Here is a 16,675-nt window from a genome sequence, read left to right on the forward strand (position 1 = left end):
GTTTCTCCCTATATTAAGAAGGACCTGTTATTGCCTGTAAAAGTAAAAAGCAGTCTACTGGAAAAGTAAAAAGCAGTCTACATGTGAGGCTGAATATATGGGAATAACACCAGCCATTTTTTTTTTACATAGTAGTCACTGCTTATCAAGGCCCGGGAGCCACTCGGGGATAAGGGTTATTGCCTGTACAGTAATCAATGGGATAATATCGTAGTAATCGTTAGTAATGGAGATTTGATAAAGTGTCTTACTTAAGGGGGCAGTTTATCAGGAATTTGTTTATGTTGGACTTGAAGACATGCAAGTTGTAGTCAGGTGGGAAACAAGCAAACGGGAGAGAGTTCCACAGGCGTACATTTCTAAGAAAGAAGCTTTGTTCATGGAATCTACGTTTTGATTTAGGCACATATAAAGAGTGGGGAAAATTATTGACAATGGTTTCAACTAGATGGTATTTTTTGTGAAATATTGGCGAGAGGGGACCAGAGATTGGAGCTCAGATGAGCACTTGCCATGGAAATAACGATAAAACAAAGATAGGCTCGCAACATCTCTTCTGTGGGAGAGAGATTGCAGGGAAGAGAAAAGGGCATCCTTCACTAAGCTATAAAGTCTATTTTGTACTCTGTCAAGGCAGGATAGGCTGTTTTTAGCAGCTCCTACCCAGATGTGGCAACAGTACTCCATTCTTGGACGTACTTGGCTTTTATATAGATAGAGAATTGCATCAGCAGTAAGATATCTTCTGAAGCGGTAGAAGGATCCCACCATTTTCCCAGCGACTTTGGCAACAGATTTGATGTACGTGTTCCATTTCAGATCAGGAGTAAAGGTTAATCCCAGAAGCTTGTCAAAACATGGAGCCTCCCCAAGATGAGAGCCATCCATTTCAATTGATGCCAGATGCGGATCAGAGCGTTGATGATGTAAAGATAGGAGCTTGGTTTTGGATGCATTAAAAGTGACCAGCCACCTCTTCCCCCACTGTACCATGCGCTCAAGATCAGAGAAGAGAGAATCAGAGAGAACTTTGTCATTTACAGCCTTTGATGTGTTGCCATAGATGGTCGTGTTGTCAGCATAGATGTCAACGAATGATTTAAGTATGTGTTTTGGGAGATCATTGATGTAGATCAGGAAGAGAGTTGGGCCCAAGATGGACCTCTGAGGGACTCTAGCATTAATATTGTGGGCCTCTGATTTCTGCCCATCAACCACTACTATTATGAGCCTATCAGAGAGAAATGATTTAATAACTGAGAAAACATTTCCAGTTATACTGTAGCTGGAAATCTTGTGAAGTAGGCCTTTATGCCATACCTTATCGAAGGCCTTTAATATGTCAAGGGCAATTGCCCTAGAAAGGAAGCCTTTGTTGAGAGATTCCCTAATCCTATGAGGTATAACCGTTAGCACATCTGCTATAGATCTAGCAGAATGGAAACCATATTACATGTCACTAAGAAGGTTGTTTCTGTTGAGGTGATTGATTACTTCTTTATTTAATATGGATTCCAGCAACTTACTCATGACACACAGGAGACTTATTGGTCTGTACTGAGAGAGAGATGACTTATCACATGAATTCTTAAATATAGGGCATACTGATGAGGTTTTCCAGGGTGTTGGGAAGCAATTTTCGTTAAGGCAACGCTTAAACAGTTTTGTAAGTATGGGGCCAAGTTCTGGTTGAAGCTTTTTAAACACTATAATTAGAATGACGTCAGAGCCAGTTACTTTACTGGAATCAAGGTTCTTGATTAGCTTGGCGACCTCATGCACAGGTATTTGTATGTTGCATAGCGTGTTGTCTGTTATAGGAGGAAATACAGGGAGTTGAACGCCTTCATCGCATAGGATAAAATTAGCTGCAAAGTTCTTGACAAATAGTTTGGCCTTGTCTGATGCTGACGAGATGACCTCAGGTTCGTTGATGATGGTTGGGATAGAATGCACACTTCTGTTCAAGATCCTGTTTGCTATTTGCAAAAACTGGTGGGAACCAAGCTGCTGTTCAGTTACTTTGGATTTAACGGACTGAGCATATAGCTCTCTTGTATTTTTTTTATTACTCTTTTACAGTGCTGGCAGTCCTGAAAGCAGCTTTAGTCTCAGTACATCTGTTATGTTGGTAGCTATGGAAAAAGTGATTTCTGTGCATGATGGCAGCAGCATATTCTGGGGAGAACCATGACTGGCTGTTAGGTTTTTGTTGAAATTTCTTGGATAGTATGAATCGCTTTATGCCTACAATTATCCATTTGGTTAGGTCTAATAATATAGAGGACACATCCTTTTTAAACATGGAATGCAGAGATAGATAAGATATAAATGTGCAGAAGCTATCCCAGTCAGCCATAGAGAATCGATATACAGTATGGTGGAGAGGTACGCCTGGAGACATATTGCATTTCATTGATACAACCGAGTGGTCAGATGATCCCAGAGGAGATAGAACGGAACATGAACATAGCTCAGGAGAAGTTGTGAGAAAAAGGTCTAGAAGGCTTGTATACTGACCGGTAGTATTGGACACACTGATGGGTTCGTGGACAATCTGAGTAAGGTCATAGGCAATGGCGAAATCATGACAGAACCTCCCCTATTCATCTGTCTTGTTTGAGTGTGTCAGCCATTCCACATTGTGGATATTGAAGTCACCTCAAATATGAATGTTAGCCGAAGAATGAGCAGACAGAATATGGTCAAGAATCACAATGTCTACTGCAATTAATAAATGATATAAACAATACAAAAGAATGGAAGCAACAATATATTCTGACAATGAGAGCGCAATCTGCATTGCAAAAAACTATCACAAACTATCACAAATCAGCGGGTAAATCACATAGACATAAAATATCACTACATACGGGACAAAATAAACAATGGTACAATCAAACTGAACTATGTGCCTACCGACAAAAATATGGCAGACTGCTTTACAAAACCCCTGGCGAGGACCCGCATGGACTGTGTAAAATGAAAATTATCAGGATGTAAAGTTTAAGCAGGGGTGTTAAGAGAGTAAACCTTAGCATCCTGAGTTATCACCCTTTGGTTTGAGAACTCTCCCCTTAAGGAGTCATGTTTCTTTCTTTCCGGTGTTAACATTTTGTGGTCAGAAGCTAAGAAAAATAGAATTCTTACCGTGGGTGTGCAGCGAGTGAGTTCAGGCCGAGAAAAGGAAAAACAAAGATGGCGGCCAGCATTTTATTATGTGCGTTCTCGCATAATTTCGTGTGCGTGTGAAGCTGGAAACTACAAAACGAGCGTCATTTTTCGGTGCTGGCGAGATTTCAGATCTGGCAGGAGAGTAGGTGCAACGGGAGTGGAGATTCTACTTTCTCGGATTTATTCTCTTTTGTGTATTTGGGGTGAACCCTCCCCCCCTCGGGAGGCGCACTGCAATTTAAGGACTGTGCCCCCCTTTTTTTTAAAGATAGTATTTTCAAGTTATTTCGGCGATGGCCAATGCTGGCTTAAGCAACATGATTAAGCCTTTTAATGGCAACGGTGATGTGGTGGCATGGCTTAAAAAAGTGGACCTTGCGGCAAGGATTCAAAAGTTGGACGATGTGGACGCAGTAATACCACTGCTTCTAGAAGGGGACGCGCTGGCCCTCGATTTGGAGCTCAGTGAGCGAGATCAGGGTGATGCAGACGCCATCAAGGGTCGACTGATCGAAGCTTTTGCAGAGGGGCCTTTCGATGCCTTTAATAAGTTGAAGGAGAAGAGGTGGACTTGTGAATCTGTTGATGTCTTCGCGAATGAGATAAGGAGATTGGTTGAGTTGTCGGGCATCAGGAGACATGCCACGAGTCACCTAGTCAAAATGACATTCATTACCGGGTTCCCGGAAGAGATATCGAAACGTTTGCAGCAGGTCCCGGGAGTGGAGACGCTGGATGTGAGTGAGCTGCTCAAAACTGCAAAGATCTTGGTGAGCACCCAGCCCTCGGAGTCTGGAGGGACAACAGCAATGGTACAGCAGGATGTGGGCTGAAGTCTGCCGAACCTGAGGGTGGCATGCTTCGAATATGGGGGACCACACATGAGAAGAGACTGCAGGAAGTTCTTGCAACGGACAGTGTGTTATAAATGCAATCGGAGAGTTCATTTAGTGGTGAAATGCATGAGTTTGGGAAACTGGCAAGGGGAAGCCGAAGCGCCAGTAGCCGCCCCGATTCGGGAATAGTGGCGCACTCGCAGCAGATGCCCAAGCAGAAGATTGTGATGGAAGGATGGGGAGTTATGGCCCTGATCGACACTAGCTGTACCACTACCATGGTGCACACGACCCTGGTTGGAAGATGGAAAGGGAAGGGTGAAGTAGTGGCATTCGATGGGTTGCGAGTGAAGTGTCGAGGGAGGAAGTCCGTCACTATTGATATTGCTAAACACCGGATGAGGGTCCATACAATTGTCACCGGTCATCTGGTGCCTGGCGTCCAAGCCATCATTGGAATGGATGTGATATGCCGACTTGGAGGCGTTACCATCACATGCAACAATGTGAGGTTCAGACTAGCTGAGTGCGCAGTGACAGAGCAAGCTCCCGGAGAGACCAACAAGGCCGGGGAGGAAAGAAAAATGTCGATCAAAGATCAGGACTTCCGAGCTGAATTCAACGGAGAGCACTGGACTGTGGGGTGGGCATGGAAACATCAAGTACCATTGATGATAAACAGGGTGGCGTGCTACACTAATTTGCTCAGAGGAGTGTGAAAGGAGTTTGAACAAGAAGTGGACCGATGGATTGAGGAGGGTATACTGCTGCCTTGGACGGATGACGTTGAGTCGGGCATTTTGCTGTTGATGGCCGTTCTGCAACCAACTAAAAGGAAAATAAGACCGGTCCTGGATTTCTGAGAGCTGAACCAACATGTTGAGTGCCATACTGGAGGCGACACCGTAGATGTGTGCAGTGAGACCATTAGAGAATGGAGGCAGATGAATGGGGTGTCTACGTTGGTAGATCTAAAATCTGCCTATTTGCAACTCCGCATCGCTAAGAAGCTCTGGAAATACCAGTTAGTCAGGTACAAAGGCAAAACCTACTGCCTTATGCGAGTGGGGTTCGGGTTGAATTCGGCACCGAAGATCATGTTAATCATCCTCAGGAAGATTCTGGAAAAAATGGGAAAAGGAGATGGAGCAGTGAGTTCATACATAGAGGACATTCTTGTGAATGAGACTCTGGTAACAGCCAAGGAGGTGGTGGATCATTTGAAGAGGTTTGGGTGGTTTGCCAAAGTGCCGGAAAAATTAGATGGAGGGGCTGCTTTGGGGCTAAGGTTGAAACGAGGTGCGTCAGGCAGCCTAGAGTTTCGAAGGGGGAATGAGATACCACAACTGAAGCAAAAGCTCAACAAATGAGAACTTTTTTCTATATGCGGGAAGTTGATCGGACATTGCCCCATTGCTGGCTGGCTTAGACCAGCATGCAGCTACATAAAGAGGCATGCCGAAGGAAGAGGATGGGATGATAAAGTGGGAGGAAGAACGGTCGCCATGATGGAAGAGCTCCTGAAAGAAGTAGAATGGCAAGACCCAGTCCAGGGAACCTGGAACGTACCACGAACATTAGATGGAATTCTGTGGTGTGATGCAAGCAGCATTGCAACAGAGGTCGTCTTGGAAGTTAGAGGAGTGGTTGCAGAAGATGCAGCCTGGTTAAGGAAGAAGAATGATGTCAACCACATCAATGTAGCAGAATTAGATGCGATAATCAAAGGGGTCAATCTGACCTTGAAATGGGGACTGAGTGACATCTGCATCAAAACAATCTGCCACTGTGTTTGCTTGGCTAAAGTCCCTCATTTCCAGCGAAAATAGGATAAGAACGAAAGGAGCAGAAGATGTTAGTGAAGCGCAGGCTTGGGATGCTAGCTGAGCTGATGCAGGAGTTCGCATAGACATGGTGGCTTCTGAGAAGAACCGAGCAGATACTCTCACGAGAGTGAAGAAGAGCCAAAGAAAGATGTTGTTGCTAGATAATGTTGGCGTGCGAGAGCTGCACAATCTGCACCATATGGGGGTAGAGAGGACGTGGTACTTGGTGAACAGAGTCGACCCGAGTGTCACCAAGGAGCAAGTGAGGCAAGTGGTCAGGACATGCGACAGATGTCAGTCGATTGATCCTGCTCCAAGCACGCATGAAGCTGGTCAATTGGATGTGAGTGGGATCTGGGAGAGACTGGCATGCAATGTCACCCATTACAGGGGTGGGACTTTACCTGACCATGATTGACTGCAGGCCCGGGCGATTTGCCCTATGGAAGAAGCTATGTGGAGGAACAGGCAATGAAATAGCGGCAATCCTCGATGAGGTGTTTTTGGAGCGAAGTCCAATGGAAGAGCTGTTAATCGACAACAGGACCGCATTCAAGTCAGTAGCAGTGACGGAAGTAATGAAGAAATGGAATATCCAACAATTTTTCAGAGCTGCCTACAGACCCAGTGGCAACGGGATCGTGGAGAGAAACCACCGAACCATAAAGGCAGTTGTGAAATGAGGAGGCACCTCACCTGAGCAAGCTGTCTACCGGTATAATATGTTGCCTAGATTGGGACAAGTGCCAGAGACGGTTCTGCAACTGTTAACGTTCGCATATTCCTGGAGACATCCCAGGCTTGAGCTGGCAAGCAGAGAGGCAGAGGCCACAGGGACCATTAAACTCGGGAATGAGGTATGAGTGAAGCCACTGGGGGCGTGCTGCACCACACAATGGAGTAGAGGTGACTGGGAGGAACACCAGAAACAACATTGTGGTGGACGGAGTACCGAGGCATATTCTTGACATCAGACCAGTGGAAGGTGAAGCAAGGGAGGGGAATGTGCAGCAACAGGAGGAGGACGAGACACCTCAGAGGCCAAGTAGAGAGAGGCGACCGCCACAGTGGATGAAAGACTACGAAATATGATCTTGAGATCAGTGGGGAGGGGTCAGGGTCAGAAGCTAAGAAAAACAGAAGTCTTACCGTGGGTGTGCAGCGAGTGAGTTTAGGCGGAGAAAAGGAAAAACAAAGATGGCGGCCAGCATTTTATTACGTGTGTTCTCACAAAATCTCATGTCTGCATGAAGCTGGAAACTACAAAACGAGCTTCATTTTTCGGTGCTGGGGAGATTCCAGATCTGGTAGGAGAGTAGGTGCAATGGGAGTGGAGATTCTACTTTCTCGGATTTATTCTCTTTTGTGTGTTTGAGGTGACCCCTACCCTCGGGAGGCGCACTGCAGTTTAAGGACGTTGATATCCCGTCTCCGCATGTAGACCTTCCTTTTTTTACTGATATCGACCGCCACATACATTTAACATGTATCATTGAACAAATGTAAACAGACATCTTGCTGCCCTATTCCCTACATAGTATTCCTGCAATTTATGTCCTAAATAGTAGACCCCCTACATCAAAGTGGCACTGTTCTACTGTGAAAATGCAATAAAAAAAATAAAAAAGGGTAGGCTAGACAAAGACATCGATACGTTATTTTTGAGCGCTTCTATACATAGCAGACAACTGAACAAAGGATTGCGGACGAATCAAATCAGATCGTTCAGAGAGGACTATTCTCAGAAATGAACTAATGGAAATCAAACAAAACATAGTGTAACAGATTAAGACACACACGTGACAAACAACAGGTAGAGAACTGGCAAAACATTAAGACCGAGCATGGCAAAGACTACGAAATCAAAGAATTCGCAAAGCAAAAAAAGTTGAAAACATCAAACGTTTTGGGAATGAAGACAAAAAAAAATCATATCTCTAAGGAACAAATATTGGAAAAAATTAAAAGTAGAAGTAGAAAAGGTAAAGTGACCCCCTCCCATACATCTCAACAGATACAATCACAAGCCTAAACAATATTGTTGTATATTCGTATCCAGGAAAACGTTGGATTACTTGATTGAAGCGAAAGTGGGTGATTCAAACAGAATATTTCAATAACAAAAAAAGAGTGTTATTGAAACGGATTAGATGTCTTAGAATAATAAAATATTATGTTAAATATGCAATAACTTTGGAGTTTTAGAAAAATAAACAAATAGAATTTAGTTATCAAAACAATGACCTGAAATAAAGACTGATCTCGTTATGTGACGTCAGAGAGTCGAACTAACAAAAAATAATTTTCATATTTGGCAGAACAGACTATTTAGAGTTGTAGTTGTAGTTTGAGGGTAAGAGTTGTCAGTCGTGGAAGCATTCAGTGGGAAGTTAGGGAGATATAATCACCAAAGAGAAATGGCGTACACCCCAAGAGTGAAAGAAGTCGCAACCATGATAATGTGTTAAATATAATCTGGTTTTCATGAGAAATAGTTTTCAGGAGCACATCGAAGAACGATACTTCAAAAAGTTGTGGCGCAGAAGAAAGTATGGATTTTTTCCAATGTGTTACCACTATGAAGAAGGTATATTTCTCCTTAGTCTGGGGCCAAGCAGACAAAGACGTTTATTTGTCCCGTTAAAGAATGTCTCTCAAATGTTTATTTATCTGGTTGTGAACACGATGGAATAAATGCGTAATAGTTTAAAAACTCGCTCTTCGACATGAAAGACTAATGCAGACAGAAACTGATATACCAAGATGGATGATCAAAAGGGGAACTACATTAATACAAGCTGAAAAGAGAACAATCCCAAGTAACCACAGGCCACTAAGCTGTTTATCAAACTTGTAGAAAATTCTAACAGCACAATTAAGAAAACAGTGTCGAAAAGTTTTTTTTTCTTCTCTTTTTTTCTTTTCTTCCTTTCTCTTGAGTTTGCTTATTGCTGCTGATGTTGTTGTCATGTGACTAATTTCTGCCTGCTGATTGATCTGCGCATTCCTGCATTTTGTGATAAAATTCAAGCTGAAGTTGGCAGTTTAGACTTAGCACTTGAAATTTGTTGACGTGCTTTCTTCTCTCTGTTAAACAGGACGTTAAAATGTTGAAGTTAACGCGTCTAAATTACCCGGCAAAGTTTATAATGCAGAAGTGATTGCGTCAAAGTTATCTGATGAATTTGTATCTTGCTGAGATAAATCTACTTCAAGTAAATCCAAGAAATCTGTTGAGGACTTGGCAGTTAATTATGTCACAAAATACCAGCTGCAGGAGAGTAGACACATGCCTCTTCATAGAACGTTATTATACGAAGAACTATGTGTATATTTTTCAGATTATTTCTTCAGGAAAATGAGGAAATAAATTCCTCACTATAAAAGAGCACTCTTGGAACATTATTTCAAATAATAAGTTATTATTGTCTGCAGATATTTCAACTAATCTACACGAAAGGACATTTATTTTAAAATAGACGATATTACAAAATGTAAGCTTAAATTGCACATAAAATACACAAACTCTTTTTGATTTTGCTAAAGTATTTCAACCTTTCTAAAACAACCCTACATTGGTTGAAATCTCATATCACATCAGTATTTAAATAAAGGACTTTTCAACCCGTCTTTCTTTCTATCTTTCGTAATTGTTACCACACAAAGGACTTTTTGTAGCTGAGAGCAAAATCTTAACAGCAAACAATTCATAGACTTTGTTTTGGCTTTAAGTTTCTTTTTTTTCTTTCCTTAATACAATTGTTTGTTTCTATCCACTAAGTCTTTTCTCTTCCCACTTTTTTGTTGATTTTCTTTGTTTTTGTATTGGTAACGTTTTTATCCATCGAAGTAGCCTTCATTTGACGTGATGATAATAATTTCGACAGTCTGCTAAGATTATGTAACGCCTGATTAAAAAAAAAGATTTTTCTACTAATAGTGGGATTTTTTCCTTTTATCTTTTCTATAGTTCCTCTCCTTCTGAATTAGTTAGTAAAATTCAGCTTATTTAATGCTGTCTGCTATGCTCTCTGGTCTTTTTTTCTAACCTTTGCGATTTTTGGGTGCCATATTGTCTCCCTGGTTAAATTTTGGCAAGATTATTTTGACTGCAAGAAGCAGGTTACGTCCTTGGTTCTCCTTTGAAGGAAATCTGTAACCGTTTGAATTTGTTCAATTATTCCCTCCCCCTCCTTGTTATCTGTCGTCTGTCTTGGTTACTTCCCTCTCATTCTCTTTGTATCTTACTGACGTAAGTCTTGGTGACTTTGGGGGTTGAACTTAGCTGCATAAAAATGGCTTCTTCTCCTGCTACTACTGCTTCATTGGTGCTGTGGAGGAAGTTAGTTAGAGACAAAATATTAACTATATTTTAATTTTTAGAGTCGCAGAAAGAGGTTGGGGTATCTAGTTTGGCATTATATGAAAATCAAATAGATGATTATTTGAAATCTGTGAATCTTTTAGAAGAGCAGATTGTCAATTTTTTTTGGATGAAAAAGATTGATGAGACTACAATCGAATCCGTTAATAAAGAACTAGACTACTTGTGACCCGTTGGATCAGTATGTTATATTAGATATGGAATTAATGTATGAGCATGACACTTGTGATGTAAAGAAAATATATTTTTGTGGCATAACAGAAACATTTCTATGAAAGTATATTAAAATGAAAAAAGAATATAGATAGATTACTATGAGCCGTTCCGTTTATAATTGTTTGTTTTTGGAAAAAGAAACTTACAGACATTGAATTATAAGTGGTTTTCCATACTTATAGGTAAATGTGCACTGAACAGATACCATAATACTTAAAGTTAAATTCAAATTTGGATATATCTTTAAATTTAAACACAAAAAAAAAACGAATTGGGATGCTGAAACGGACACAGTAAAACAATACGTTTCATTGTCGCATTGATTATTTATTTGTAATACAATTAAAAAAACATATTTTCGGGGTTATTTATTTATGTTGGTAGTGTAGAAGAAAATGTATGGATGTTTTTAAAAAAGTGAAGGTGGTCGGTAAATTGCCATTGTAAAATGTTCTTATCAACGGGTTAAAGTGGATTTATTTGTAAGAAAATTGCGTTAAAATAACTTAAATGTAATACGGAAATGAACGATGTAAAAAAAGAAAGCAGAAAGTATTAACAATTGTTTATTTAGATAATTTAAACGTGAAAAAAAATTGGTACACTAAAAACGTACACACTAAAATAATATGTTTTATTGTCGCGTTGATTATTTAGTATAATATATATAGTATATTTGAAACAGGTTGATGATTATGCATATTATTTGTAATCACGTTTTGCGTTTGCTTCCCATATCTTAAAGTTTTTTATTCAATAAATTTAAGATATTCGCTTTTCTAAGGATGTCCATTTGTTCGAACGAAACTGGTCCAGCAAATTGTGCTTATTTGTTTACACTGTTATGGGTTTATGTTTATGTACGCATGCACAACTAGAAGTCGAAAACTGGATGTTGGTTACAACACCCGTTACAAGGTCATTTGAGTTTCATAATTATATAGATGTATCTTGTTCCGGTTGCAACTGTTAGAAAATATGTCTAACTTACGACCTTCTAAGGTTGGTAATTCCATTGAACATCGGGAGTGTAGTGTGAAAACCAAAGGTTCTTACTTTCTAACTAAGATTGAGTGCTCTAAATTCAATGATAAGGATCTGGAGACTGATAAGTTGGCCTTTCTGAATTTCAGTACGGAATTTCAGAATTGCGTAGCTAATTTTGACTGCGGCGCTTTAAAAATAGTCGTTTTGAAAAATCACATAACTGGTTATGCCTTCCAGTTAATTAGACATATGACAGTAGCTGATGAAAACTAGGTAGCTCTAAACATTCTTGCAACATAATTTTTGGACAAAAAAGATATAATTAACTCGATTTTTTCTTCTATATTATGTACTGATAGACTCATTAAAGTTTCTGCCGTCAGGAAGTTTCTGAGTATTTTGAAGGCTCAGATATATGAGGTAAAAGTTTGTCGGATTGGATTTTTTTGAGATTGAATTTCCTGTGAGTAAATTGCTAAACCACATAGTTTTTGGCAAGTTTCTGGCTTTCTGTAAAACAGAATTAGTTCACAAAGTTAGAAATAATTTTCCATCCCTTAAAGAAATATTAGATAATTGTTCTGAAACATTATGTACATTGGATTTTAGTAAGAAAGATTCTTACTCACCTAAGGTTGTAAGTCCTGTTAAGAAAAAGTTTACTCATTAATCCTGTGTATCGCTTTATTGCAGGTCAATATTTTTTAAATTTTGAACTTGCTATAAAACGCAGAAAAGTGAAATTGGTACACTGGAAGACCTCAACAAGGTGCCATATTTCCCTGATTTTTGTGGAATTGTAACAGATATTTTGAAAATTATGCTAATTTTTTTATTTTCTGATTTTAAGTGTGTATCACTTTATTGCAGGTCTCCAAAAATGCCTAGAAAGGGTCGACTGACAGCGAGTGAAAAGGAACGTGTTGTTGCAGGTCTTGCAGAAGGTTTATCTCTCAGGAGCATTGTCTTCATTCGTTGAAAATTCAAACATTAAACCAAGGAAGGACAAAAACACAAGAAAGTCAGTTTCTGCTCGTGATGTTTAAAAATTCGCCGTCAACTTATCAAGCAGCCGAGCAGCAACAGTGCTGCTATATTTGAGAAGGCTGGAATACCTATTTTGTCCAGAAAGACACGCTGCAATGTCTTCAACGAAATTGCAAGAAGCATTAAGCCCATAGCAAGATCTTTTTTAAACCAAACTCATAAGGAAAAACGTTTGGCTTGGGCTCAGAAATACATGAAAACCAGCTTTGAAAATGTTCTTTTAACCGATGAGGCCAGCACAACCCTTGATGGGCCAGATGGGTGGAGTCCTCTTGGATTCCCTACCCATCATTGATTCCATCGTCAACAGGGAGGTGGCGGTGTCGTGTTTTGAGCTGGAATAATCTGCGATGAACTAATTGGACAATTTCAAGTGCCAGAGGTATCAAACTGACAAGTCAGTTTTATATTTTATTTTTAAATGAGCATTTGTCATGATGGTTGATGATCTTCTATTGGCGTGTCACCACAAACTGATTTTTATGCATGACAATGCGCCATCCTATTCAGCCAAGGTTAAGAATCCTACCTTAAGTCATTAGGCATTAGTGGAGAAAATTTGATGACATGGCCACCTTGTTCTCCAGATATAAACCCAATTGAGCAGCTCAGGTCAATAAGAAAGATGAAAGTTTATGAAGAAGGTGTTCAATTTTCATCGAAGGATGAACTTTGGAGAAAGATTTTTGAAGTTTCCTACAGCATCACATCATCTCAAATCCGTCAATTGACATCATCAGTTGACAAGAGTTTATTCAAAGTGATTTTGAAGCATGAGAGTTGTGTTGATAAATAAATATTTCATTAAACAAAATAATATGAAATTCGTTCTTGTTTTTGGTCAATACTGTTACTGGATATGTACTTTATTTATAGAAATATGAAGTTAGAATATTTTTTTATTACCGAAAATATACATTTTTAGACATGTGCAATAAAGTGATACGCAATTTGGAATGGTTATGAAGAGTCCCCTTTAGATAGAACCGTTGATAAGTTCTATAGATTAGAAACGATAAGTATCATAGAAAATAAGTTCAGTGAGTCTGATAAAAAGAAAATTCGTTCTTCTATTAACTTTGTTGACAACTGCTATCATACAAGTCTACCCTGGGATGGGGATAAACTAAGTGCTGTGCCCTCTAACTACCAGGTAGCCCTAGCAGCATTAGATTGTGTTTCTCGTAAATTATCTGAAAGGGATTTGTACTTTGAATATTGTCAGATGTTTTTGAAACAAGAGAAGGAATGTATAACGAGAGAATAAATATCGATCCTTCTAATTTTAGTAAGTACACTTGGATTCCGCACTGTTTAAACAAGACTTACAGTGTACAACAAAAATCTGTCCTGTTTTTATTGTTCTTTGAAAACAGGTGGAAAACCTTCTCTTAATGACTGCGCTTAGGCCGGAGTAAATTTGTACTCGGATGAGCTCGAATTAATACTCAAATTCAGGACTAATCGGTTCATTCTTTTGGCAGACATCCGAAAGACTTTTCTGATAATTAAGCTAAAAATGAATTCGATAACAACCGTTTCTCTCTCTCTCTCTGTTTTACAGCTTAAAAATAGATAGGTATGTTTTAAGTACGCGACTCTCATATTCGGGTTTGTATCTAACCCATTTATTTTAAATTACATTGTGAAGTACCATGTGGAGAAATACCCATCGGGTCCTTGTAAGGATTTATTACTTGAAAGTCTTTACGTTGACTACTTAGTGAAGACTCATCAGTCTCCCACCCATCTTCTACAGTTGTATTTGGATGCTGTAGCGGTTATGCAGGAAGAAGGGTTTTCTTTGAAATCTTGCTGCAATAATAGCGAACTATGAAACGAACTATGAAACTTGATGACAATTACTCCTCTCATGGAAATACGTATGAAAATATGTTGGGTTACCTTTACAAGCCTTTATCTGACAAGATGAAATTAAGTTCTTGCATAGTTAGAAGGAATGTTTCGACTAAATGTGGCATCTTGTTCGTGGATTCCTCAGTCTTTCATCCGATATGATTGGTATTTGGTATTACGTATAACTATTAAAGGTCGGATAATTCTCAGCAAGCTCTGGAAACTTGAGATTTCCTGGGACGAAAATGTTCCGCATGATATTTTAGTCCCTTGAAAGAGTTTTTATCAAGAGCTAATTGGCATTGGAAATCTTGAGTTCAACAGACACTCTCTTGATACAGATTCTGTTGCGGTCTTGATAGTATTTTGCAATGCTTCAAATCAGGCTTTCAGTATTGCTGAATATTATTAGGAGAATGGTGAAACTAATTTATTTTTGCCAAGGCAAAGGTAGCTTCTTCTGTTAAGAGGACCTTACCCACATTAGAATTATTAGTTGTTTATATGTATGTTACACACGTTTCAATTCTGGTTAATATGTTTTCTTCCAAAATGTTGATGAAATTATTACAGCCATGGATGCTTAAGTTGTGTTGCCCTGGCTTCTGTTCGATACTATTAACTCAAAGTGTCAATTTACAAGAAATCGTTTAAAGGATATTAAAACAATGAATGTTGATTTACATATAAGGTTAGGTTCAACTGTATCAACACAGGAGATAATAGGTCTCTCTAAATAAATTTAGAAGGAAAATGGAATTTTGGTTGAGAGGTCCTTTCTGGTTGAAGGGAAATAACTTGGATTGGAGTGCCTTAGCTCGACCAATGAAATACTCACGAATGCATACATACAGTGTGAGGACGAGTTAAATGATCTTTCTGTGATTCATGTAGAAAGATTTTCCTCTTTAAATAAGTTGATAAGAATCTATATCTGGATGAATAAGGGTTTGTAGGACTGACCTGAGTCACCCTCTAAAAGCCAAGTAGGACGAAAATAATACCATTCCCCAATAAATAATAGTTTCTTAGCCCCTCTCTTTCTCTTTCTCATAAACCGGACACAAACCAGGAACTGCTATCCAGTCCCTCATCATCTCCCTCTCCCCCTCACCCCCTCTCTCTCTCTTTCTCCTTAACCAATCCCTAGCCAGCTTGACAGGCGAGTAAGTATGTTGCCGGTGAACATTATTAACAAGATGTGTACTCACTTCAAAATGTAAAAAGGCAAATAAAGTTCTTTCCTTTTAAAGGTTAACATTTGTATTACTTTTATTAGTCCAACAACAACTAATGAAGACAAGTGCCAGCCAGTATTACAATGGTGACCCCACAAAAGAACAATGCAACCTGATAAGAAAAGAACAAATATTACCTGGAATAAAAGGAAATGAAACACAACTGTTGGAGAATTCAAGAAAATGCAAGTAACTTTTCAACTTCACGTCGCAAACGTTTAAAAAAAAAAAAGAAGAAACCTTTGACATAAGTAAAACAAAAACTACATTTTCCTTCCTTTCTCCATCTATATATATATATATATATATATATGAGCAAACAGTTAATAAAATATGTTAAAAAACACTTTGAAATGAGTTAAAAACATATTTAATCTGAAAAGGAAACACTAGATAATATAATAGATATCTATATCTATATCTATATATATATATATATATATATATATATATATATATATATATATACACACACACACAAATGGAAGAAACCTGCTTGCAACAAATTAATATAAAAATTCCAGAATTCATGGAAACGGCAGTGAATGGCTGGTTTTCCATTATAGAAGCACAATTCTGTAGCGAGCTGCTACTACTATGAGACTAGGCTGTATTCTCACCTTAGTTCTCTCTTTCTCCCTACTCTTTTCTCTTTTCCTTCCTTTCTTCTTATATGTCATCAGAGGTTCCAGCCAATATAAAGCGAGAACGGTTTACGTGGGACATTCGAGTGAAGGAAATGTCCTTACTTCCACGGCGACTAGAGACAGAACACACGCCTTACTCCTCACCTCCCGTTAGGTAGCCAAGAGGAGCATTGAACATTAATACAGACTTTACAAAATGCACTGTCTTTCTTTGTAACCCGAGTTTCGGGAAAACACACATATATATTGGGTATATAAAACCTCATGAATTCATAACAAAGTCGCGTTACACGTCCTCATTTTTATAAGAAGACAATGTCTTCTTTTACCAGTATTTCTTTCTATTTCAGCACTCCAGTTCTCCCTGTTATCGGAGGCGCCTCGAAGTGGGAGCCTACCGAAATGGTGACCTCTAATTAGTACCCATGTTAATGTATGGTAATAATACCATAATATGGTGGAC

At 39.1% G+C, this 16,675-nt stretch overlaps 1 protein-coding gene and 1 long non-coding RNA gene across 6 annotated transcripts in view; one reads left to right on the forward strand and one right to left on the reverse strand.

The window, feature by feature from the left end:
- Positions 1-15,804, forward strand: part of LOC145297672 (uncharacterized) — a 158,418-nt gene extending 142,614 nt beyond the window's left edge. The window contains exon 2 of the long non-coding RNA XR_013870303.1: positions 12,294-15,804. This is a non-coding gene — a long non-coding RNA (uncharacterized LOC145297672). The remainder of the gene's footprint in view (positions 1-12,293) is intronic.
- The window catches only part of LOC145297671 (A disintegrin and metalloproteinase with thrombospondin motifs 3-like), a 1,581,225-nt gene that overhangs the window by 410,275 nt on the left and 1,154,275 nt on the right, over positions 1-16,675 (reverse strand). The window lies entirely within an intron of this gene.

This window comes from Euprymna scolopes, chromosome 18 (assembly GCF_053919585.1).
Source record: "Euprymna scolopes isolate OS-2025 chromosome 18, ASM5391958v1, whole genome shotgun sequence".
NCBI classification, from domain to species: Eukaryota; Metazoa; Mollusca; class Cephalopoda; order Sepiida; family Sepiolidae; genus Euprymna; species Euprymna scolopes.